Genomic DNA, 27,218 nt, shown 5'->3' with positions numbered 1-27,218 from the left:
TTCATATTTCATCTTTTTTCTCCTTGTGGCTTTTTTAGTTGCCTTCTGCTTTTTATAAGTTTCCCAATCGTCTGACTTCCCACTAATTTTTGCTCTATCATATGCCCTGTATTTTGCTTTTTACGTAGGCCTTGACTTCCCATATCACCCATGGTTTCATCATTCTGCCTCGGGAATACTTCTTCTTTGGGATGTACCTATCCTGTGCCTTCTGAATCACTCCCAGAAACTCTGAGCCATTGCTGCTCTGGAGCAATACGTTACTTGTTTCAATTGAGATGTATTTTTTTTAGTTGGAGTTTATAGCTAAGCAGGGAAGAGTGTTGTGTATTCAATATTTCAATAATTGAGTAATAATGTAAATCTTTTTGATTAAGCATTCTTTACATAATTCATTTCAGAGTTATATGTAACAAGTACATGAATGGCATGCAATATTATGCCATCACGTCGTACGTGCGTGCCTCACTAAAGTAAAACAAAGAATACACGTCTTGCCAGCTCCTGTGGTTTTCTTCTGATTAGTGTTTGGAGTTACAAAACACAGCACAAGTTGTGTGCTGGGCAGTTCCTTGAACACATTCCATGAATTTCTCACACCTCTGCTTCTCCCCATCAACTAAAGAGGCCAAGGATAGACAATCCCTAGTTCTTATAATATACCATTGTCTGCATTCAACAAACTATTCTTTGTAATGTGTGCCAGATGTAAAATTATTCTACCACCAAATGCATTTCCCCTCCCTTTTCCTTTAACAATTTTCAAACGTAAAGCATCGAACAGTACAGGCTGTTCTGACCATGATGTTGTGCTTTTAACCTTCTCCAAGATCAATCTAGCCCTTCCCCCCTGTAGAGCCCCTCATTATAACACACAATTCTTACAATTTATCACATTAATCCATATTATTTCAATCTCACAGCAATGAAGCTGATCATTGTGCAATGTTCATGTGTCTGCCCATCCCTATCAGGTGTGCATTGTGAACCAAACAGCTTCTGAAATATGCAGAAATCAGTTCTCAACAGCAATCAGAACTGCATAGTGAATCCTTAATTACTGCTCCAGATTCCAGCACCTGTAGTCTCTTATAGTCGTTTTGATGAAGGGTCTGTGCCCAAAACATTGACTGTTTACTCTTTTCCATAGATGCTGCCTGGCTTGCTGAGTTCCTCCAGCAGTATGCGTGTGTGCCTTTGGATTTCCAACATCTACAGAATTTCTCATATCTGTAGTCTCTTGCCTCAGTACTTTTTTCAAAAATATGGATGCTATGAAACTCATCTCAGTACACTTCTGTCAGAAGCAGGAGAGAACTGAAAATAAAGGTTCCTAGCCAGTGAAGAGAAGTCCAAGTAAATTACCAAACAGGCTTAACCCTTGCGGTCCTTAAGCAATAGTGTTTCCATTCCCACAACAACATATTTCCAAAAAAACGTGGACGCTTCAATCTGCCATGTGCTGCAAGTTGAGCCCCAGCCATTCTGGAGGAGCAGGTTTCAGAATTGGATAAGGGAGGCGCGATTTTATTGTTTTTATCTGTTGCTCGCCGTAATAAAAACATAAAAGGAGAGTTCAGAATCGGAACCAGGTTTATTATCACTGACATGCATGTTATGAAATTGGTTATTTTGCAGCAGCATTATAGTGCAAGGGATAAAAATTACTACAAGTTATAAAAGTAAAAAGTGCAAAGTAAATTATTATCAAAGTACATGTTGGTTGGTCACCATATACAACCCTGAGATTTGTCTTCTTGTGGCCATACACAGTAAATCCAAGAAACAATAGAATCAATCAAAGATCCGACACAACAGAACAATCAATGTGCAAAAGTCAACAAACTATGTAGAAGCAAAAGAAAAAAATAAATAACTAGGCAATAAATGTGAGGTGAAGAGTCCTTGAACATAAGAACATAAAAAATAGGAGCAGTAGTAGGCTATCTGGCCTGTCAAGGCTGCTCCATCATTCAATAAGATCATGGCTAATCTGGCCATAGAGTCATCTTCACCTACCTGCCTTTTCCTCATAACCCTTAATTCTCCTACTGTGCAAACATCTAACCAACCTTGTCTTAAATATATTTACTGAGGTAGCCTCCACTGTTTCATTGGGCGGAGAATTCCACAGATTCACCACTCTCTGGGAATAGCAGCTCCTCCTCATCTCTATCCTAAATCAATTCCCCTGTGAATCTTGAGGCTATGTCCCTTAGTTCTAGTCTCACCTACCAGTGGAAACAACTTTCCTGCCTCTAACTTATCTATCCCTTTCATAATTTTACATATTTCTATGAGATCTTCTCTCATTCTTCTGAATTCCAGTGAGTACAGTCCCAGGTGACTCAATCCCTCCTCATAACTGAATTGGTGCTGTGCTTAGCCACACAGTCTTAAGTGTAAAGCAAGTAGAGCAGGGAGCAAAGCACACAGCTTTGTGGTGCACCTGTGCTGATGGAGATTGTTAAGAAGATGTTGTTGCCATGGAACTGAATGGAGTCTGCAAGTGAGGAGATTGAGGATTAATTGCACAGGGGGGTATTGAGGACAAGCTGTTGAGGGAATGGTAGCATTGAATGCTGAGCTGTGATAAAGAACATTGTGATTGTGATTTATGCATCTTTGCTGTCCAGATGTTCCAGGGTTGAGTAAAGAGCCAATGAAATGGCATCTGCTGTGGACCCGAAGTACTGTTAGATAAAATGAACTGGATTCAAATCACTTCTCAGACAGGAGTTGATATGTTTCATCACCAACCTATCAAAACACTTCATCACATTGGATGTAAGTGTTACTGGACGATGATCATTGAGGCAGGTTACCATGTTCTTCGGCACCGGTGTAATTGAAGCCTGCTTGAAGAAGGTGGGGACCTCTCACTGCCGAAGCCAAAGGTTAAAGATGAATAACAAGGTAGTGTTCATGGCTTGTTGGGAATTCTGATGGCAAAGAGAAGAAGCTGGTCTTAAAACACTGAGTATGGATCTTCAAACTCCAGTAACATGAAGAATGCCTGTCCTGGGTAAGAAGGGTCTGTAAAGATGGATGCCACAATCTAAAGGCACTTCCTCTTAAAGATATCCTTAATGGAAAGGTGAATTGTGCTTATTATGGAACTGGCTGAGACTACAACTTGCTCAATTCTCTTGCAGTCCTGTGCATTGCAGGCTTCATTACCAGGCATTGATGCAACCAATCAGAATGCTCTTCACAGTACATCTATATAAATTTGTACTGTACTTTAAGTTACCAAATAATCTCTTCAAACTCCTAATAAAGTGGAGCCGCTGATGTGCCTTTGTGCTTTCTGCTCATGGAGAGGACAAGAATTTTCTGGCAGGCAGCTTAGCCAGATGCATTTGTCCAGATTGCAGGCATCTCCAAGGGCCAAGTAATAATGGACTCAGGTGAGGTGCTATGAACTTTGCAAGTCAACCCTGAACTTCTCACAAACAAACATGGATATCCTAACTTGAACGTATAAGTAACACACATCAAAGTTGCTGGTGAACGCAGCAGGCCAGGCAGCATCTGTAGGAAGAGGTGCAGTCGACGTTTCAGGCTGAGACCCTTCGTCAGGACTAACTGAAGGAAGAGTGAGTAAGGGATTTGAAAGTTGGAGGGGGAGGGGGAGATCCAAAATGATAGGAGAAGACAGGAGGGGGAGGGATAGAGCCAAGAGCTGGACAGGTGATAGGCAAAAGGGATACGAGAGGATCATGGGACAGGAGGTCCGGGAAGAAAGATGGCGGGGGGGGGGACCTAGAGGATGGGCAAGAGGTATATTCAGAGGGACAGAGGGAGAAAAAGGAGAGTGAGAGAAAGAATGTGTGCATAAAAATAAGTAACAGATGGGGTACGAGGGGGAGGTGGGGCATTAGCGGAAGTTAGAGAAGTCGATGTTCACGCCATCAGGTTGGAGGCTACCCAGACGGAATATAAGGTGTTGTTCCTCCAACCTGAGTGTGGCTTCATCTTTACAGTAGAGGAGGCCGTGGATAGACATGTCAGAATGGGAATGAGATGTGGAATTAAAATGTGTGGCCACTGGGAGATCCTGCTTTCTCTGGCGGACAGAGCGTAGATGTTCAGCAAAGCGGTCTCCCAGTCTGCGTCGGGTCTCGCCAATATATAAAAGGCCACATCGGGAGCACCGGAAGCAATATATCACCCCAGCCGACTCACAGGTGAAGTGTTGCCTCACCTGGAAGGACTGTTTGGGGCCCTGAATGGTGGTAAGGGAGGAAGTGTAAGGGCATGTGTAGCATTTGTTCCGCTTACACGGATAAGTGCCAGGAGGGAGATCAGTGGGGAGGGATGGGGGGGACGAATGGACAAGGGAGTTGTGTAGGGAGCGATCCCTGCGGAATGCAGGGGGGGGGGGAGGGAAAGATGTGCTTAGTGGTGGGATCCCGTTGGAGGTGGCGGAAGTTACGGAGAATAATATGTTGGACCCGGAGGCTGGTGGGCTGGTAGGTGAGGACCAGGGGAACCCTATTCCTAGTGGGGTGGCGGGAGGATGGAGTGAGAGCAGATGTTCGTGAAATGGGGGAGATGCGTTTAAGAGCAGAGTTGATAGTGGAGGAAGGGAAGCCCCTTTCTTTAAAAAAGGAAATAAAAAGAGATTATTCACCTACCACCCCACCAGCCTCCGGGTCCAACATATTATTTCACCTACCACACCACCAGCCTCCGGGTCCAACATATTATTCTCCGTAACTTCCGCCACCTCCAACGGGATCCCACCACTAAGCACATTTTTCCCTCCCCCCCCCCCCCTCTGCATTCTGCAGGGATCGCTCCGTACACAACTCCCTTGTCCATTCATTCCCCCCCCATCCCTCCCCACTGATCTCCCTCCTGGCACTTATCCGTGTAAGCGGAACAAGTGCTACACATGCCCTTACACTTCCTCCCTTACCACCATTCAGGGCCCCAAACAGTCCTTCCAGGTGAGGCAACACTTCACCTGTGAGTCGACTGGGGTGATATATTGCTTCCGGTGCTCCCGATGTGGCCTTTTATATATTGGCGAGACCCGACGCAGACTGGGAGACCGCTTTGCTGAACATCTACGCTCTGTCCGCCAGAGAAAGCAGGATCTCCCAGTGGCCACACATTTTAATTCCACATCCCATTCCCATTCTGACATGTCTATCCACGGCCTCCTCTACTGTAAAGATGAAGCCACACTCAGGTTGGAGGAACAACACCTTATATTCCGTCTGGGTAGCCTCCAACCTGATGGCATGAACATCGACTTCTCTAACTTCCGCTAAGGCCCCACCTCCCCCTCGTACCCCATCTGTTACTTATTTTTATGCACACATTCTTTCTCTCACTCTCCTTTTTCTCCCTCTGTCCCTCTGAATATACCTCTTGCCCATCCTCTGGGTCCCCACCCCCCCCCCCCGTCTTTCTTCCCGGACCTCCTGTCCTATGATCCTCTCGTATCCCCTTTTGCCTATCACCTGTCCAGCTCTTGGCTCTATCCCTCCCCCTCCAACTTTCAAATCCCTTACTCACTCTTCCTTCAGTTAGTCCTGACGAAGGGTCTCGGCCTGAAACGTCGACTGCACCTCTTCCTACAGATGCTGCCTGGCCTGCTGCGTTCACCAGCAACTTTGATGTGTGTTGCTTGAATTTCCAGCATCTGCAGAATTCCTGTTGTTTTTGAACGTATAAGTACTAGGTGATTATCATCAGCATTTTATTTTGTTATGTACTAGGCAAACTCATGATTCATGGTGTCAATTACAATTGCTTGAATGTAATTTTTCCACTCCTGGATGGCTCCCTGTAAAGTCAAAGCTACATTGCAACTAGAAGTAAGGATAATCAGTAAAAGGGTTTAAGTATATTTTTGTCCCTGTACTGGTCAGGAATGTTAAACAGGAATCTGCAGAGATCATTTCCCATTGCTTGGTCAGCTCTTGTATCTTTCATAATATTACCATTCCATGCTGCTACTCCACTAGTGACAACAGAATCAATATTTTCCATTTAAATTGTGCTGTCTAGCTAGCAAAACATCTCAAAATATTTCACAGGAACATTGCCAAACAAAAAGTACATGATACAGCCCATAAGGAGGTGTTGGGTCAGATGATTAAAAACCTGGCAAAAAAGATAGCTGTTAGAAATAGAGAGTGACTTACAGAGTTTGCCAACTTAGTAGCTGAAGGCATACAAGGAGAAATAACAGACAGGTAGTGATAATTCAGCATTTTAAGTTAAAGAAATGGCAGTGTTCATTGTGAAACTTATGTGATACTGAGGAAATGTATTCCTGATTGCAACAAAACCCACACAGCAGTCCACAGAGGCTGATAAATGTTAGTGCTGCTTAGCACTGGTTGTTTTTAAGGATAAGTCTTGACAAGCTATCTGTAACATCCAATGGCATCTACCATCACTCAATCAACGGTTGTCATTTTTCTGTTTGGCTATTGAACAAAGTCTTAACTAGATTAGGAACATAACAACAGTTCTGAACTGTTTTTTGAATGCCTCGCCACAAATATTTGAACAGTAGTTTGAACGCATTTGAAATGCTCTTTATCCTCAGCACTGTTGTCCCACATGGCTGGGTCCTTAGCCCTTTGCCTTACTCACTGTATGCTCACAACTGTCCTGCCAGATACTCCTCTAACTTGATTTGCAAGTTTGCAGATGACACCACAGTAATGGGTTAGATCTCATCAACAGAATACAGGAAGGAGATAGCATGGTGGCAACATCCTCTCCATCAATATCAGCAAAACAAAAGTACTAATCGTTGACTTCAGGAAGCAGGATAGAGTACAAGCCTGTTTTGTATCAATAGCGCTGAGATAGAGATAAAGGACGTGGTTGTGAGCGTCAAATCCCTAGGAGTAAATATCACCAATTATTTGTTCTGGTCCAGCAATGCTGAAGCTATTGCCAAGAAAGCACATCGGTGCCTATTTCCACAGAGGGCTGAGGAAATTCAGTCCCAAATGACCTTCAACTAATTTTACAGATGCACCATATAAAACATCTGACCTGAATACATCATAAGCAACACACACAAAATGCTGGAGGAACTCACCAGGCCAGGCAGCCTCAACGGAAAAGAATATAGTCAATGTTTCAGGCTGAGATCCTTCAGCAGAACTGGAGAGGAAAAAAAGATGAGTAGATATGAGTGGGGGAAGAGGAGTGAGAAATACAAGGTGATTGGTGAAGAGATCCCACTTCCGGCGGACAGTGCGCAGGTGCTTGGTGAAGCGGTCTCCCAGTCTACATCGGGTCTCACCGATATACAGAAGGCCACACCGGGAGCACCGGACACAGTATACGAGGCCAACAGACTCACAGGTGAAGTGTCACCTCAGCTAGAAGGACTGTTTGGGGCCGTGAATGGTAGTGAGGGAGGAGGTGGGGCCAGGTGTATCACTTGTTCTGCTTGGAAGGATAAGTGCCAGGAGGGAGATCAGTGGGGAGGGACAAATGGACAAAGGAGTCGCGTAGGAGTGATCCCTGTGGAAAGAGGAAAGTGGGGGGGTGGGGCGTGGGAAGGGAAAGGTGTGCTTGATGATGAGATCCTGTTGGAGATGGCAGAAGTTACGGAGAATTATGTGCTGGACGTGGAGGCTAGTGGGGTGCTAGATGAGGACAAGAGGCGCTCCAGTCCAGCTGAAGGGTCTCCACCCAAAACATCGACTGTACTCTTTTCCATAGATGCTGCCTAGCTTGCAGAGTACCTCCAGTATTTTGTGTGTGTTGCTTGGATTTCCAGCACCTGCAGGTTTTTTTTCTTATTTGTGATTGGATACATCATAACTTGGTATGGCAACAAAAAATTGCAGTGTTCTGAACACTGCTCAGTCTTTTACAAAAACCAGCCATTGACTTCATTGACTCTGTTTACATTTCCTGCTGCCTGGAAAGCAGCTCACATAATCAGTGATCCGTCCCACTGGTCATTTTCTCTTCTCCCCTCTTCCATCAGAGAGTTGATAGAAAAGCTTAAGAACACATACCACCTTGCTCAAAGATAGCTTCTGTCTCATTGTCATAAGACCCTTGAACCGACCTTTTGTCTTATAAATGTAGCTTTGAGTTGCGCCCAATCAAAGAGATCAGAAGCCCGAGAAGCCATAGTTCACTGAGGTTTGCCGATTTAGTAGAAAAGCTAACGACTGATGGCAATTTGGAGCTCTGAGCGGCACCCATTTGGAGAGCTCAGAAGCCTGAGAAGATGTAGTTCACACAGGTTTACCCATTAAGTAGAACAGGCAGCAACTTGCAGTGGTTTGGAGATTTGAGCATTGGCTAATCAGTGTTCAGGATTGATTGGCAACAACAAATTAAAGTAAAGCAGGGGCACACGGAGCAGAAGTTGTCGAAGTGGATAGAGTTGGAGTGGGAATTTTGAGGCTTTAGCTCTTCAAGGCTTCAGTGAGGAGAGCCTTGTCAGAGAAGGCAAAAAAGCCCCCCCCCCCACCTCGATCCACAGTTTATTCTTTTTCCTTATTCATATTTGTTCAGCTAAAACAGTAGAAATGCCTGGCAGGACGGTGGAATGCTGTTCTTCTGGGATGTGGGATGGCGGGGAGACATGTCGTGTCCTGTCGACTACGCCTGTGAGAAGTGCATACAGCTGCAGCTTCTAAGACTCCACATTAAGGTGCTGAAGCTGGAACTGGATGAACTCTGGCTCATTCAGGAGGCTCAAGGGCTGATAGATAGGACATATAGAGAGGTAGTTACACCCAAGGTGTAAAACACAGGAAACTGGGTGACAGTCAGGAAGTGGAAAGTGGTAAGGAAGCATTGTAGAGTACCCCTGTGGCCATCCGCCTCAATGACAGGTATATTACTTTGGATACTGTCGGGACTGGGGGGAGATAACCTAACAGAGGAAAGTCACAGCTGTCAGATCTCTGGCACGGAGTCTAGCTCTGTGACTCAGAAGAGAAGTGGGGGAGAAGAAGTGAGCTGTGGTGATAGGGGATTCGTTAGTTAGGGGAACAGAAAAGAGGTTCTGTGGACAAGAGTGAGATTCCCAGATAGTATGTTGCCTCCTGGTGCCAGGGTCCATGATATTTCAGATCGAGTCCTCAGTGTTCTTAAGTGGGAGAGTGAACAGCCGAAGGTCGTGGTCCATGTAGGTACCAATGACACAGGTAGGAAGAGTGACGAGGTTTTGCAAATTGAGTTCAGGGAGTGAGGTGCTAAGTTAACAGACAGGATCTGCAGGTTTGTGATTTCTGGCCTCACGAGGCCGGAAACAGGAAGATCATCTTTAACACGTAGCTAAGGAGTTGGTGTAGGTGGGAGGGCTTGAGATTTTTGGATCATTGGGCTCTCTTCCAGGGAAGATGGAACCTGTACAGAAGAGACAGTTGGCACCTGAACTGGAAGAGGTCTAATACCCTAGGTGGAAGGTTTTCTGGTGCTGCACAATGAGGTTTAAACTAGAGTTGCAGGGGGATGCGAACCAGAGTGCCAGAACAGTTAGTGGAGAGGTTGTGGAGACCGATGTTGTTAAGACCTCAGGCAAAGACAGGAATCAAAAGGTTGAGTATGGTACAACTAATGTCCTGAGCTGCATGTATTTCAATGGAAGAAGTATTGTAGGAAAGGCAATTGAGGTCAGTGTATGGATAACACCTGGAATTATTATATAGTAGTCATTAGTGAGATTTGGTTACAGGAGGGGGCAGGACTGGCAGCTCATCATTTCAGGGTTCTGTTAGTTTAGACGTGACAGAACAGGAGGAATTAAAAGGAGGAGGAGTGGTGTTACTAGTTAGCAAAAATGTCACGGCAGTGCTCAGGACAGACTGGAGAACTTGTCTAGTGTGGCATTATGAGTGGAACTGAGAAATTGGAATGGCTTGACCACATTAATGAGGCAATATAACAGACTGCCCAATGCTCCGAAGGATTGAGAGGAACAGATTTGCAGAGAGATCGCAGACTATTGCAAGTAAAATAAAGTTATTATTGTAGGTGATTTTAACTTTCCACATTTTGACTGGGGTTCCCATACTGTAAAAGGACTAGATGGGATAGAGTTTGTCAAATGTGTTCAGGAAAGTTTCCTTTATCGATACATAGAAGTCCAAAAGAGAGAGTGTGCAGTGCTTGATCTGCTATTAGGGAATGAGACAGGGCAGATGGCAGAAGTTTGTGTATGGAACACTTTGCATCTAGCGATCACAATGCCATTAGTTTCATAGTAAATATGGAAAAAGATAGGTCTGGTCTGCAGGTTGAGAATCTAAATTGGAGAAAAGCAAATTTTGATGGTATCAGAAAAGATCTGGCAAATGTAGATTGGGACAGGCTATTTTCTGGCAAAAGTGTCTTGGTAACTGGGAAGCTTTCAAAAGTGAAATTTTGAGAGCTTGTATGTACGTGCCTGTCAGAATAAAAGGTAAAGATAAAAGATGTAAGGAACTTTGGTTTTCAAGAGATATTGAGGCCCTGGTTAAGAAAAAAAGGAGGTATATACTAGGTATAGGCAGGTAGGAACAAATGGGGTGTTTATGGAGTGTAAGAAATGCAAGATAACACTTAAAGATATCAGGAACACTGAAAGAAGGCATGAGGGTTGCCCTTGCAGGCAAGGTGAAGGAGATCCTAAAAGGGATTCTACAGATATGTTAAAAGCAAAAGGAATGCAAGGGACAAAATTGGTCATTTGGAAGATCAGAATGGTAAGCCATGTATGGAGCCAAAAGAGATGGGGGAGATCATAAGTACATTTTTTACACCCATATTTACTCAGGAGATGGGCATAGAGTGTTTAGAAGTGAGACAAAGCAGCATCGACCTCATGGACCCTGTACAGATTACAGAGGAGGAGGTGTTTGCTGTCCTGAGGCAAATTAGGGTGGATAAATCCCCAAGGCCTGACGAAGAGTTCCCTTGGAGCTGCCAGTTGGCAAGTGAAGAAATTGCCAGGGCTTTAGCTGAGATGTTTAAATCATTCTTAGGGACAGGTGAGGTACCAGAGGATTAGAGGATTGGAGGATAGCCAATGTTGTTCCACTGTTCAAGGAAGGTTCCAAAAATAAATCAGGGAACTATAGGTAGGTAGCAGGATCTGGACCAGCTGGAAAAATAGGTTGAAAAATGACAGATGGGTGGACCAGCTGGAAAAATGGCAGATGGAATTTAATACAACTCGGGTAGGTCTTACACAGTGTATGGTTGGGTACTGAGGAGTGTGGTAGAACATAAGGATCTGGGAATACAGATTCATAATTCATTGAAAGTGGCATCACAGGTAGATAGGGTTGTAAAGAAAGCTTTAGGCTTGTTGGCTTTCTTAAATCAAAGTATTGAGCATAAGAAATGGGATGTTACATTGAAGTTATATAAGACATTAGTGATGCCTAATTTGCAGTATTGTATGCAGTTTTAATCGCCTGTTTATAGGTAAGATATAAATAAGGTTGAGAGAGTACAGAGAAAATTTACCAGGCTTAGAGGAACTGAGTTACAAGGAAGTATTGAATAGGTTAGGACCTTATTCCTTGGAATGTAGAAGATTGAGAGGAGATTTAATACAGGTGTACAAAATTATGAGGGTTATAGATGGGGTAAATGGGTTAAGATTGAAAGATGAAAAGTTTAAGGGGAACATGAGTGAAAACTTCTTCGCTCAGAGGATCATGAGAGTGTGGCACAAGCTGCTAGCACAAGTGTGCATGCATGCTTGATTTCAACGATCTAGAGAAGTTCGTATAGGTAATTGGATGGTCAGCATATGAAGGGCAATGGTCCTAATATAGATTGATAGGAGTAGTCAGTTTAAATGGTTTGGCATGGACTGGATGTACTTTTCTTTTATTCTAAAGCTGAACTCTTGATATCTCAATCTACCTCGTCATAGCCTTTGTACCTTATTTGTCTACCTTACTTGAATTGTAACACTACATTTGAATTCTGTTATAGTTTTCCTTTTGTTGCACCTCAGTGTGCTTGCATGTGGAATGATCTGTCTGGTTGGCATGCAAGCAATACTTTTAACAATGCTTTTTGTGGTCTTCAGCAGAGCAGTTGTCATACCGAGTTATAATGCATCCATATCGGATATTTGCTATGGTGCAACTGTAAAACTTGGAGAAGGTATCTTTGATACATTTGACAATAGTAAAGCATGACTATGGCTTTGTGTCTGAGGTACCTCTGCCCTGTTTCAGCAAGGATATTATGTAGTGGCAGAGACTTTGTTTTCTCAGTTGACACTTGGCCTTTTGAGGATGGGACCATAAGACCAGTGTGTTGTGGGATGGAATCAATGACAATCACTTCTAAGGACAAACTCTTTGTTGAAGATTTCTTTGAAGTGCTCCTCTTCTCTATCCTTGGAAAGATTGCATGTGTTCTTGGCTCTGAACAGGTTGGATCCCTGGATATTTAGACTGTGGACTATATTATCAGTGCTGAAGAGTCCACACACATCATGAATGGAGCTACCCACTTTGGTATACCCTTTGGGCCTTTTAGAATCAGAATCAGGTTTATTATCACCAGCATGTGTTATGAAATTTGTTAATTTAGCAGCAGTACAATGCAATACATGATCATATAGAAAGAAAAAAGTAAGTAAATCAATTACAGTGGATGTGTATATGTGTGTGTGTATGTATGTATATATATAAAATAGATTAAAATAGTGTAAAATAGAAGTAATACATTTTTTTTCAAAAGGTGAAGTAGTGTTCATTGGTTTGATGTCCATTTAGGAATCAGATGGCAGAGGGGAAGAAGCTGTTCCTGAATCACTGAGTGTGTGCCTTCAGGCTTCTGTACCTCCTGACAGTAATAATGAAAAGAGCACGTGCCCTGGATGTTGGGGCAGTCGTTAATAATGGACGTCGCCTTTCTGAGGCACTGCTCCTTGAAGGTGTCTTTGATACTATGGAGGCTGGTACCCAAGATGGATCTGACTAATTTTACAACTTTCTGTAACTTCTTTCGGTCCTGTGCAATAGCGCCCCCCCCCCCCCCAACATACCAGACAATAATACAGCCTGCCAGAATGCTCTGCACGGTACATCTATAGAAGATTTTGAGTGTTCTAGGTGACTAACCAAATCTCTCCAAACTCCTAATGAAATATAGCCGCTGTCTTGCCGTCTTTATAGATTCATTGATTATGTTGAGAGCAGATTAGATCATCAGAGATCTTGACACCCAGGAACTTGAAATCGCTCACTCTCTCCACTTCTGACCCTTCTATGAGGATTGGTTCATGTTCCCTCGTCTTAGCCTTCCTGAAGTCCACAATCAGCAAAGAGTGCAATTGAGTGCAAGGTTGTTGCTGTAACACCACTCAACTAGCTGATATATCTTGCTCCTGTATGTCCTTCCATCTCCGTCTGAGATTCTACCAACAATGGTTGTATTATCAGCAAATTTATAGATGGTATTTGAGTTATACCTAGCTATATAGTCATGGGTATAGAGGTAGTAGAGCAGTGGGCTAAGCACACATTCCTGAGGTGTGCAGGTATTGATCATCAGTGAGGAGGAGATATTATCACCAATCTGCACAGATTGTGGTCTTCTGATTAGGGAGTCGAGGATCCAATTGCAGAAGGAGATGCAGAGGCCCAAGTTCTGTAGCTTATCGATCAGGACTGTGGGAATGATGGTGTTAAATGCTGAGCTACAGTCAATGAACAGCATTCTGACATTGGTATTTGTATTGTCCAGGTGACCTAAGGCCATGTAAAGAACCATTGAGATTGCATCTGCTGTAGACCTATTGTGGCAGTAGAGAAATTGAGGTGGGTCCAGATCCTTGCTGAGGCAGGAGTTCATTCTAGCCGTGATCAACCTCTCAAAGCATTTCATTACCACAGATGTGAGTGCTCCTAGGCGATAGTCATTAAGGCAGCTCACGCTACTCTTCTTAGGCATGAGTATAATTGTTGCCTTTTTGAAGCAGGTGGGAACTTCCGACCATAGCAGCGAGAGATTGAAAATGCCCTCGAATGCTCCCACCGGTTGGTTGGCACAAGTTTTCAGAGCCTTAGCAGATACTCTTATGGGCCCTGCCGCCTTGCAAGGGTTCACCCTTCTTAAAGACAGGCCAGTATGAGCCTCTAAGACAGAGATCACGGGGTGATTGGGTGCAACAAGGATCTTCACAGCTGTAGTTATGTTCTCCCTTTGAAAGTGGGCATGGAACGCGTTGAGTTCATCTGGTAGCGAACCATCATTTCCATTCATGCTGTTGGGTCCAACTTCGTCAGAAGTAATGTCCTGCAGAGTCTGCCAGAGTTGACATGCATTCTATTTTACTCTTGAAATAGCCTCATGCCTTGTTTTCTTGCACAGACCTAGTTCACCAGACTTAAATGCCACAGATCTCATCCTCAACAGATGATGAGGCTCCTGGTACACCCATGGCTTTTGGTTTAGGAATGCACACGTTCAACCATACGCATTTTAATGAAATTGGTAACAACTCCAGCATACTCATCCAGATTCAAAGACAAGTCCCTGAATACAGTCCAGCTAACCAATTCAAAGCAGTACTGTAAGTGCTCATGCTTCCCTTGTCCATATCTTCTTGGTCCTCACTACTGATGCTGCGGTCTTCAGTCTCTGCCTATACCTGGAGTAGAACTATAGCCAGGTGATCAGACTTTTTGAAGTGTGGCTGTGGAATAGTACGGTAGGCATTCTTGATGGTGGTGTAATAGTGGTGCAGTGTGTTGTTTCCTCTGTTACTACAAGTGATTTGTTGATGGTAAGTATTTAGTGACTTTTTCAAGCTGGCCTGGTTAAAATCCCCCAAGGTGATGGTGAAGACATCAGGGTGTGCTGTTTCATGCATGTTGATCTCATAGCTCAGATCATCTAGACCCTGTATGATATTGGCCTGAGGTGGAATGTACACCGCTATGAAAGTGATTGCAGAAATCTCCAGCTGCAGGTAAAATGGACAGTACTTAATTGCAAGATATTCCAGGTCTGGTGAGCAGAATTGGGACATCACTGACACATCTGTACACCAAGAGGAATTTATCATGAGGCATACACCTCCACCTCTGCTTCTGTGAGACTCTACAGTCCTATTCTGACAGTGTATAGTAAACCCGTCAATCTGAACCACTGCGTCTGGTACAGAAGGGGACTATATGTTTCCCAGCAAGTTAGTTGGTATTGGGAGTCCAAAAACCCCGTTTTCTTAAATGCACCTGTATCCATGACCAGCAGCCACGTTTCCTATGAAAAGTCTGGCAAGAAGTACGGTCACAATTGGCATTGTTTCCATCGGTTTTAAGCTGCGATAGTTTATTCAATCAGACCTTGGAAGCAGTATCAGGCTGAAATGGGAATATTTAATCGTATCTATCGAGCTTTGCTGCACGAGATCACTGTCTTCAAGGCGTCCTGGAAGTCTGTATCCTCCCTCGAGATCTTTTCATCTCTAATTTTGAGTGCAACAGTGAGTCAGTGAAAATGAGAACAATTGGACTTGTAGGTTAGTTTTAGAGCAATGTACCTGTCAATTGCAAGGTAGTCTGCTTGCCTTTAAATTCTCCTGACGAGGAAAAGTATAAGTTGTGTGTCAGCTCACATGACTTGGAGATCAGTCTCCAGTTGTGTTCCAAAGTAAGAAAGTGAGGACAACTTGTGACTTGGAATCTGTTTCAAAAATGCCATTTAATCATCACAGAATGCGATTGGTGATTTGGTAGCTGATGGATTTGTCAGATGATGTGACGGAGTATTAATGTCAGTTTCCAGGAGCTCATCAACTGGGGTCTGTGCAGGTAGTATTTCTTGGGTGTCCCTTGTTCATTAACACCATCTACCTAATACATGAGTCTGTGAGCACATTGTGCTCTTCCATGACCTGTTGAGATCTATGATTGGTCATGGTCTTTTGTAGGGTATGCCATGGTTGAATTGCTGGAACTGTGTAAACTGCACAAGTGCATTGAGCCATAAGAATATGAGATTTAATTGGTGATTCACACCTCAATTTGGTTACCAGTGGAAGTGTTTTGCATAGATTAATATGTAATTTTAGAGTTGCTGTTAGATTGAATTTGATGTATTCACTAATATAATTTCATTAAACTTCCAACCTCTCACTAGTTTTGCAAAGGCATCTGAAAATTCAGGATATCTATCCCTCTGTTTTCCTCACAGTTGTTTTTAAGCTTAGTGACCTTTTTGAAAAAGGAAACAAGCATGTTCTTTACTAAGCAGTGACATGACTTTAGTCCGTATAAAATATTCAGCTGATGTGTGGAACTTCCAAAAATCCTTCTCATTGTTGTGCATCAGTGAGAAAAATCATACACTTGTTGCTGCTTAAATGCATAAAGCTTTACACAAGTGTGTGCATCAGTTTCTAGTATAAATGATATACACACATACTGATGCAGGAAGCTTCTAGTGCATGATTTCCACTTTTGAATCTCTAATTTTGTCTTCTGTACGACGCTAAACCAAAATTTCCAAACAAGGAAAATGTGAACAATTTTTTTGTAGTGCACGTGTGATCTTCAATATGCCTAGCAGTACAATTGGAAAAGGGCAGTTAACAAAGTGTCATGTCTTGAAACTTCACCTGTATTTTGCAATATATTCCCACTTAAAATGGTTTTAAGTGCATATGTAAAGGGACAGGAAATTATTAAAGTGTGATTGGCTAAGTTAATGTGATTGATGACTAAATGTGCTGCATACTGCAGTCCTTTTAGATGGTGGCAGAAATGATCATAAATTAAATTACTATTATGCCAGTTAATGTTGAGGTCAATTGTTCAATATTATTAATTTGTTAGCAATTTTTATTGGCTTAATATGAATGTTGATGTATTCAGGTTTTGAACAACTCAAGGCTTAATGACTATATTAATTCAATGCTTAGGAACGAACAGATGGGGCAAGTCCTCGGTCAAGATACATGACGGATCTGCATGAGCTTGATGGTAATTATTTATTTAGTGATACAGCACAGAACATTATCTTCTGGCCTAACGAGCCACACTGCCCAGCCATCCACCTGTTTAACTCTATCCTAATCATAGGACAATTTACAATGACCAATTAACCCAACTGGTATGTCTTTGTACTATAGAATAAGGATTGTAACAAAACAAAATCACAATTTGTGCAGAATATGCCTTGAAGAAAATTCATCAATGTCATCCCATCCAGTCTTAAACCAGCTTGAAAACTAAGTGTGACATGAGCAGTTTCATTTAATTCACTGATATACAGTGGCATGCAAAAGTTTGGGCACCCCGGTCAAAATTTCTGTTACTGTGAATAGCTAGGCGAGTAAAAGATGAACTGATTTCCAAAAGGCATGAAGTTAAAGATAACACATTTCTTTAATATTTATACAAGATTACTTTTCTTATATTGTTGAAAAGAATGTTTCATCTTTAACTTTATGACTTTTGGAGATCAGTTCATGTTCCACTCACTTAACTATTCATAGTAACAGAAATTTTTACCAGGGGTGCCCAAACTTTTGCATGCCACTGTATGCCTAAAAATTTTCTCTCCATTGTATCTACTCCAGACAGTCAGAGTTTCATGAACCAGAGATAAAAGCCACCAAGGAAATACAGTCCACAATACCTGTTCATCAGATACCAGCAACCTTCCCCAAACCCCAGCCAGACAAAGAGCACTCTCTGTGTTCAGCATATCAACAGTAAATGAAGATTCTGAGCTTTTGAAGCTGACAGTTACAGAGCAAAGGACAAAGGTAGAAAATAGATAAAGAACAGAAAATAGTTGAAGTACTCATTAGGTCAGGCAACATACTCCAAAGACATTCATTTAGGTTTGGTGGGTTGTGGGCATGCTATGTTGGGTTTGGAAAGTGTGGCAGCACTTGCTGTGAAACAGAATCTCCATTGATTGGATTTGAGGCAAACAACACATTTAACTGTTTCCATACACATGACAAATAAAGTTGATCTTTATGTTTTATGTTCTTTTTATAATAACCAGGAATAACTGATGGCAAAACAAATGTGGAGTAAGGGAGGAGGAGACGAGAGCAAAGGAATAGTTTGAGTTAAAGGCGGAAGGCAGAGGAGGTGATATGACCAAAGAGATGATGATGCAAAGAGGTATTGGAAAGTAAATAATCAGTCCAGGCAAACTGTAATTGCAAAGATTGGCATAGCCAATAATGGTGAAGAAGAAAGCATAGTTGTCAAGATGGAAGGCAGTTCAGATGCATTAGTGTAGAAACTGGCACTTTCATAAGAGATGTGACTGAGGCAGAGAAATTAAAGGAATGACATAGACATTTCACAGGAAGTGTGGCTGAAGTAGCTATGAAACTAAGCTCAAAGGGTAGGAGCAACTTCACTCTTCAGAATATTGTCTGTTGCAAGAGGTTGATGTCCTGTGGACTGATGAAGTTAAAATAGAACTTTTTGGCCGCAATGAGCAAAAGCATGTTTAGAGAAAAAAGGGTGCAGAATTTCATGAGAAGAACACCTCTCCAACTGTTTAGCATGGGGGTGGATCAATCATGCTTTGGGCTTGTGTTGCAGCCAGTGGCACGTGTAGAGGGAAGAATGAATTCAATTAAGTACCAGCAAATTTTGGAAGCAAACCGAGAGGTACTGTTGCAGCTATATAGGACCCTGGTCAGATCCCACTTGGAGTACTGTGCTCAGTTCTGGTCATCTCACTACAGAAAGGATGTGGAAGCCATAGAAAGGGTGCAGAGGAGATTTACAAGGATGTTGTGTGGATTAGGGAGCATGCCTTATGAAAACAGGTTGAGTGAACTCGGCTTTTTCTCCTTGGAGCGGAGGAGAATGAGAGGTGGCCTGATAGAGGTGTGTAAGATGATGAGAGGCATTGATCGTGTGGATAGTCAGAGGCTTTTTCTCAGGGCTAAAATGGTTGCCACAGGAGGACACAGGTTTAAGGTGCTAGGGAGTAGGTACAGAAGAGACGACAGGGGTAAGTTTTTTACACAGAGATTGGTGAGTGCGTGGAATGGGCTGCCGGCAATGGTGGTGGAGGCAGGTACGATAGGATCTCTTAAGAGACTTTTGGATAGGTACATGGAGCTTAGAAAAATAGAGGGCTATGAGTAAGCCTAGTAATTTCTAAGGTAGGGACATGCTGGGCACAACTTTGTGGGCTGAAGGGCCTGTATTGTGCTGTAGGGTTTCTATGTTTCAAACATCACACCGTTTTGTAAAAAAAAAGCTGAAAATGAAAAGAGGATGGCTTCTACAACAGGATAATGATCCTAAACACACCTCAAAATCCACAATGGACTACCTCAAGAGGTGCAAGCTGAAGGTTTTGCAAAGGCCCTCACAGTCCCCCGACCCCAACATCATTGAAAATCTGTGGATAGACCTCAAAAGAGAAATGCATGTAAGACGGCCCAAGAATCTCACAGAACTGGAAGCCTTTTGCAAGAAAGAATGGATGAAAATCTCCCAAACAAGAATTGAAAGACTCTTTGCTGGCTACAGAAGGCGTTTCCAAGCTGTGATACTAAGTACTAAGTACTGACCATGCAGGGTGCCCAAACTTTTGCTTTGGGCCCTTTTCCTTTTTTGTTATTTTGAAACTGTAAAAGATGGAAATAAAAAAGTAATCTTGCTTAAAATATTAAAGAAATGTGTCATATTTAACTTTATGCCTTTTGGAAATCAGGTCATCTTTTACTCGTTTAACTATTCACAGTAATAGAAATTTTGACCGGGGTGTCCAAACTTTTGCATGCCACTGTAAAGTCGAATGTCTTTTATCACAATGTAATGCAGTACTCTCAGCTGTTTACCATGCAGATGAACAATATCATGTGCTCATCTCTGCTGCACAGTAAATCTATTTGTACCAAAGCATGAGGGATTAACAAATATATTGATCCTTTAAATTACCTAAAAGTAGTCTAATTTCCCCAAGTTACTAAGGCTGTTGAGAAGTACAAATAGAGTAAATAGTTTTTTTCCCAGAGTGAGAGTATTACCAGCCCTTAGTGCAGGAGTGTAAAGACAAGGGATAGCAGGCATGGTTGTTCCCGGTGGAGATCAGCTGCAGAGGTTTCCCAGCCAAATCAGCATGGTGGTTGTTGTCAGATCTGGGCCTGGTCGAAAGGAGCAACAAACAAGCAGCTCGTAGGATGGGGGAAGAGGCAGAACGAGCCTCTTGTTGGATTTGGAGTAGGTGAGAGGAGGGAAGCTGGAAGCCAGGAGCAGATGGGCAGTGACTTGGCCACCACTGCCGGCCCACCAACTGCAGAGTGTCGTGGTTAAGGGTCGAAACACTCTGTGATGGTTGGGAACCAACAGATGACATCTGCTCCTGGCTGAAGGCTACGGTTACCTTATAAGGTAACTGGAGAATGCACCCTAACGTGTGTATGTAACAAGACAAGTAAAGGAGACAGACTTAGCTTTAAGATGAAATGGGGAATATTTAAAAGAGATTTATGAGGCAGTTTTTTTTTAAAACAGTGGTAAATGGCTGGAACATGCTGGGTAGTTACAATTTTTGTTATGAAGTTTATGGAATTTCAAGATACTCATAATGATACACTTTACATGATTAAGAAAATTATGTGAAGGATATGAACAATGATTTTGGGGCAAATAAATTTACAATTTAAAGTTATTAGTAGACTACAGTACTAAGAAAAGAAAGGAAAATCCAAATTTAAGTTCCTTACCGTAATTTTTTTAGGTATCTGACTGATTCAAGGAGACTTGAATTTTTTTTCAGAGAAAGTCACCGGATTTTTTTCAGAGAAATCTAACCAGTACGTAATCTTTTGCAAAGAAATTGGAAGATCATAGTAATCCCTGGCTGAAGATCTGTTTGAGTATGACGACCATTTATTTTAATTATTAATGAAAGCACTTTTCTTAACTTTCTATCAATGAGTTCCAAAATATTTAGAATTTGTTAGTAGTTTTACGGGAGAGGTGCGAGAGAAGCATTTTAAAATTTACTCAGCACAATCAACTTGTTTCAAAACTGTTATGGTTTAGACATATGCAAGTGTTTTCTCCCCCCTGAGAGCTCTATAGATTTTCCTTTTCTCCACATCTGTTTTGTTTTTTTTGAGGCAGTCACTTGTTGGTTGAGGATGACTTACTTTTACTTCAATTGAGAACATTGCTAACCTTCAAACAGCTACAGGTGGGATAGGAGGTACTTGATGGGAGTCAGTGAATGGGTGCATTTTGTTGCATGTGTATGTTTGGTTTTGATATGCTCCTTCTCAGTCTTGGAGTTGGTGACACCATCTTGGATACTTCTGGTTGATTTTTCTTGATTATGGGCTAAGAATTCCCGTGTTTCTAGGAATAGTTAAAAATCAAAGTAATTACAAATCCAGGAAATACTCAGCAGGCCAGGCCATATCCAAAGGGAATGTGGGGGGGGGGCATCATTTGACATTGGAGACCCTTCTTCAGAACGGAAAGGAAAACAAAAGAGTCTCTTGGCTCCATCCCTCCCCCTCCTGTCTTCTCCTATCATTTCGGATCTCCCCCTCCCCCTCCCACTTTCAAACCTCTTACTAGCTCTTCTTTCAGTTAGTCCTGACGAAGCGTCTGGGCCCGAAACGTCGACTGTACCTCTTCCTAGAGATGCTGCCTGGCCTGCTGTGTTCACCAGCAACTTTTATGTGTGTTGCTTGCAAAGGTGATTGAGTAAAACCAGAGTGACTACGGGGATGTGAATGAATGGAATCAGTTGGAGGGTGAGAACATTTGCAAATGAGCCTAGGTAAAAGAATGTGGGAGTTGTAAAATGCAGAGCAGGATTGTCCCAGCAGGCCAGGCTTGATAATAGCATAGCAGCTAGCATAATGCTGTTACAGCACCAGCGACCAATGTTCAGTTCCACTGCTGTCTGCAAGGAGTTTGTGCGTTCTCCCTGTGACTGTGTGGGTTTCCTCCAGGTATTCCAGTTTCTTCCCACATTCCAAAGACATACAGGTTAGTATGTCGTGGGCACACAATATTGGCCCTGGAAGCCTGCTGATTGTTGTGGGCCGTCCCCTGCACAATGTCAAACTGCATTGAGCATTGACGCAACTGACACGTTTTACTGTATGTTTTGATGTACATTTGACAAATAAAGCTAATCTTAATCTTACTAAATTACTTTGCCATACTTATCCATGGTAAATTGGCGACTAAAGATGACTGTCCATCATTGAGTGTGAATTCTGGTTTCCATAAAATTTCATTCTAGAAGTCCCAACCCTTATTTTGAGGAAAAAATTCTTATCTAGAGCAATTTCTTACAAACTCAACTAATTTTGAATTGTTTTGTAGTTACTCTCTTATTTGTAATTCTTAATCTCCATTGAGCAATTTGGTATCTGAAGCAAATTGTCATATGACTTTGAATTTAGACCATATTTCTTAGTTTCTCCATTGTAAAATTTTGTTTTACTTGTGATAATTGTCATGGCCATGTTTATACTGCCTAATCTCAACTGATGGTGCCATTGGAATTTGTTATTAGGAGAACCATTTTTATCACTATCTGTTGTTACCTTTCTATAATTGATTTTTATTTCTTGGTTGCATAAAATCTGATACACTGTATCAGTTAAGTTTTTTGTGTTTTACTTTGCTAATACATCCAGCAAGCATTTTGTTCATAATGAGCCTTGAGTTGTATTTTGTTAACACTAGAAAACAGACTTTATTTACAAGAGGGTGGTAATTTAATTGTTTCTTTTGCCCTGGAATTTCAATTTAGCAGGCCTTTTACAATCAATCATCCTTCTAAATTTAAGCAGATGCAAACTCAGCCTATCTAGCATTTCCTCATAAAATAATCCACCATTTCCAGGGGATGAGAGACTTCACTCATTGAAAGCAAAGCTCAAGTTTTTTTAATGTGGTAAGACAGGGAGGCCTCCAGTATCCCTGACTACGACAACTGCAAGAAGTGCATCCAGCTGCAGCTTCTAACAAACGGCTTTAAGGGGTTGGAGCTGGAACTGGATAAACTCCAGGTCATTTGGGAGACTGAAGGGGTGATAGGTCATATAAAGCGGTAGTTATACCCAAGGTACAGGACACAGGAAACTGGGAAAGGGGAAGGGGGTTAAAGAGCCAGTGCAGAGTACCTCTGTGGCCCCCTCAACAAGTATATCACTTTGGATACTGTGGGGGGGGGGGGGCGTAGAGTGACCTAACAGATGTTGGGTCTCTGGCACTGCCCTGTGACTCAGACGGGAAGGGGGAAAGAAGAGGCATATTGTGGTGATAGGGGATTCATTAGTTAGGGAAATGGACAGGAGGTTCTGTTGGCGAAAATGAGATTCCCAGATGGTATGTTGCCTCCCGGGTGGCAGGGTCCGGGATATCTTGGAGCAAGTCCTTTTAAGTGGGAGGGTGTGTAAAAGTAACTTTGCTGGATCAAATAATGACAGCACAAAAAGATCGTTACTTATCTTTTCACCCATTTATTTCTTCGAGCTCAGCCAGTGAGTGAACTTGGACCCAACGTCAGGGAGAGAATCTTTCTCATCTCCGCAGTGGTTCTACAAGTTTACTGCCTGATGTCAGAATTGTCAGGAGTTATAAGGCCACCGATACAAAAGAAGAATCAATTTGATAACCATTCCGGCCAAGTCAATAGACTATTGATACAAAGAGCAATCAGTTCAATAACCATTCTGGCCAAGTCAATGGACTATTGATACAAAATTACAATCAATTTGTTAGACACTCCAGCCACCTTAATTAAAGAAAGGAATGTCCTACCTGGTTTGCTGGAGCCACAACTTAATTACAAAGATAAGAACATCTGTCAAATTTATGCTTTAAATAAAAAGGAATGTTCTGTCTAATTTCTGTCAGGTACTGCTTTTTGTCAAAATCAAAAGGTGTGAAAAGCCCAGAGATATCTTATGTGGATCTGGGCGAACTTTAACCCTTATCTTGCTCCAAAGAAGGCAGCTGTGGGACATTATTCAAACGCACTGCAGTCACAGACTTAGTCAGTACTTAATCCATTGTGTACAGGAATCTTGAGAATCCCCTAATCCTTAAATTTTATCAGGTGAACAGTTAGAAGTCGTGGTCCATGTCGATAGCAATGACATAGGTGGGACAAGTGACAAGGTTCTGCACAAAGAGTTCAGGGAGTTGCATGCTAAGTTAAAGGGCAGGACCTCAGGGTTGTGATCTCAGGATTGCTGCCCATCCCACATGCTAGTGAGGCTAGAACTAGAAAGATTATACAGTTTAATACATGGCTCAGGAGTTGGTGTAGGAGGGAGGGCATAAGATTTTTGGATGGGATCTGTACAGAAGGGACAGTTTGCACTTGAACTGGAGGGGGATTAATATCCTAGTGGGAAGGTTTGTTAATTCTGTATGGTGAGGTTTAAACTAGAGTTGCAGGGGGATGGGAATCAGTGCCAGAACACTTAAGGCTGATTTATACTCGTGCGTACTAGCTTACGCTGTAGCCTACACAAGTGGGCTACGCCGTTGTGAGCATTTATACTTGTGCGTTGGTGTGCCTGCGTCGCTCTGCAGTTCACCGCCAAAACGCTAGTTGGCGGTGGGGTTTCTATGCCACTGTGTTGAGTTTCTTCGTGTTGAAACTCAACACGAAAAAACTCAAACTTCAAACAATGGCAACTGAAACTGAAGGAGGATGAATTTTCTGTGCTTGTCCGACCACTGAGAGACATGGACGAGGAAATGCATTTCAAATATTTTCAGATGTCGGCAGGTAGATTTGACGATTTGGTTCGTCGTCTGCAACCATTTATTTTGCATCAGTGTACGCACTGTATACTCAGAGACTGGCAATCACCATTTGAGCTTTAGCTTCAGGTGGAAGTCAACAGCTTCAGGTGGCTACAAACTGGCGTCAAGCACAGAGTCCTCCCTAATTTTGGAGGTCTGTAAAGCTTTATGGAAAGCATTGCAGCCAGAGTTCCTTCCTCGCCCTTCAGTCGCCCAATGGGAAGCTATTGCAGCGTAGGAGGAAATGCGATGCTACCAAGTGGACCAATCACAGTTGTTGCAGTCTGCATCGTCGCGACACGTAGTTACATTTTTGGGGAGGTGCGCGTCAGGCTACGGCGTACGGTACGTAGCTACGCTGTAGCCACGGCGTCGATTTGACACACAAGTATAAATTGGCCTTTAGTAGAGAAGTGGTAGAGGCAGATGTTGCTAAGACCTTACACAAAGTTAGGAATCAAAAGGTTGAGCATGGTGCGACAAAATTGAAAAGGGAAATTACAGGACTGAAGGTGTTGTATCTGAATGTGCGCAGTATACGAAATAAAGTAGATAAACTTGCAGCACAGCTGCAGATTGGCAGGTATGATATTGTAGGCATCACTGAATCATGGCTGAAAGATTGTAGCTGGGATCTTAACGTCCAAAGATACACATTGTATCAAACAGATAGGCAGCAAGGCAGAGGACGCGGTGTTGCTCTGTTGGTAAAAATCATTAGAAAGAGGTGTGGATAGAGCTAAGGTAAAAAGACCCTGACGGGCGTTACATACAGACCCCCAAACAGTAGTAAGGATGTCGCCTACAAGTTAATACGGGAGATAGAAAATGCATGCCAAAAGGACAATGTTACAATAGTCATAGGCGTCTTCAATTTGCAGGTAGATCGGAAAATCAGGTTGGTGCTGGATTACAGGAGGGGGGGGATTTCCAGAGTGCCAACGAGATGGCTTTTTAGGGCAGCTAGTGGTTGAGCCCACTGGAGGATCAGCTATTCTGGATTGGGTGTTGCATAGTAAACTGGAATTGATCAGCGAGCTTAAGGTAAAAGAACTTTAGGGGAAAAACTGATCATAATATGATCAAATTCACCCTGAAATTTGAGAAGGAGAAGCTAAAGTCGGATGTATCAGTATTACATTGGAGTAAAGGGAATTATAGAGGCATGAGAGAGGAGTTGGCCAGAATTGATTAGAAAAGAACATGAGCGGGGATGACGGCAGAGCTGCAATGGCTGGAATTTCTGGAAGCAATTCGGAAGGCACAGGATACATACAATCCAAAGAGGAGGAAGTATTCTAAAGGGAAGATGAGACAACCATGGCTAACAAGTTAAGTAAAAACCAAAGAAAGGGCATATAATAGAGCACAAATTAGTGGGATTTTAGAGGATTGGGAAGCTATTAAAAACCAACAGAAGGCAACTAAAAAAAAAAAATCAAGAATATAAAGATTGAATACAAAAGTAAGCTAGCCAATAATATTAAAGAGGATACCAAAAATTTCTTCAGTTACATAAAATGTAAAGGAGAGGTAAGAGTGGATATTGGACCACTGGGAATTGATACTGGAGAGGTAGTAATGGGGAACAATGAAATAGCAGATGAACTGAATAAGTATTTTGTATCAGTTGTCACTGTGGAAGACACTAGCAGTATGGTGGAAGTTCCAGGTGTCAGGGGACATGAAGTGTGTGACGTTACCATAAATAGAGAGAAAGTTCTTGGGAAACTCAAGGTAGGTAAGTCACCTGGGCTAAATGGTGTACACCCCAGAGTTCTGAAAGTAGTGGTTGACGAGATTGTGGAGGAATTAGCAATCGTCTTTCAAGAATCACTAGATTCTGCTATGGTTCCGGAAGACTGGAAAATTGCAAATATCACCCCACTCTTCAAGAAGGGAGAGAGGCAGAAGAAAGGAAACTATAGGCCATTTAGTCTGACCTCAGTGGTTGGGAAGATGTTGGAGTCAATTATTCAGGATGAGGTCTCAGGGTACTTGGAGCCACATGATAAAATAGGCTGTACTCAATGTGGTTTCCTCAAGGGAAAATCTTGCCTGACAAATCTGTTGGAATTCTTTGAAGAAGTAGCAAGCAGGATAGACAATGGAGAATCGGTTAATATTGTATACTTGGATTTTCATAAGGCTTTTGACAAGGTGTCACACATTAGGCTGCTTACGAGCTGCGAGCCCATGGTATTGCAAGAAAAATTCTAGCATGGATAAAGCATTGGCTGATTGGCGGGAGGCAACGAATGGGAATGAAGTGAACCTTTTCTGTTTGGCTGCCAGTGACTAGTCGTGTTCCACATGGGTCAGTTGGGGCCGGTTCTTTTTATGTTATATATCAATGATTTGGATGATTGAGTTTGATGGCTTTGTTGCAAAGTTTGTAGACAACATGAAGATAAGTGCAGGGGCATGTAGCTTTGAAGAAGTAGAGAGAGGCTACAGAAGGATCTAGACAGATTAGAG

General features: G+C 42.5%; 1 protein-coding gene across 3 annotated transcripts in view; it reads left to right on the top strand.

Annotated features, from left to right (window-relative positions):
• Positions 1 to 27,218, top strand: part of scap (SREBF chaperone) — a 122,943-nt gene that overhangs the window by 7,226 nt on the left and 88,499 nt on the right. Inside the window, exons 1-2 of one of the 3 annotated variants that reach the window (XM_072259981.1) lie at positions 3,326 to 3,410; positions 16,886 to 16,946. The exons of 1 other annotated variant lie outside the window; for it this stretch is intronic. The gene's annotated coding sequence lies outside the window, so the exon portion shown is untranslated. Of the gene's footprint in view, positions 1 to 3,325; positions 3,411 to 16,885; positions 16,947 to 27,218 lie in introns of those variants that run through there. One more of the 3 variants, XM_072259972.1, reaches the window with a different exon arrangement.

This window comes from Mobula birostris, chromosome 1, assembly GCF_030028105.1.
Source record: "Mobula birostris isolate sMobBir1 chromosome 1, sMobBir1.hap1, whole genome shotgun sequence".
Classification (NCBI taxonomy): domain Eukaryota; kingdom Metazoa; phylum Chordata; class Chondrichthyes; order Myliobatiformes; family Myliobatidae; genus Mobula; species Mobula birostris.
This window is presented reverse-complemented; position numbering and strand designations above follow the sequence as displayed.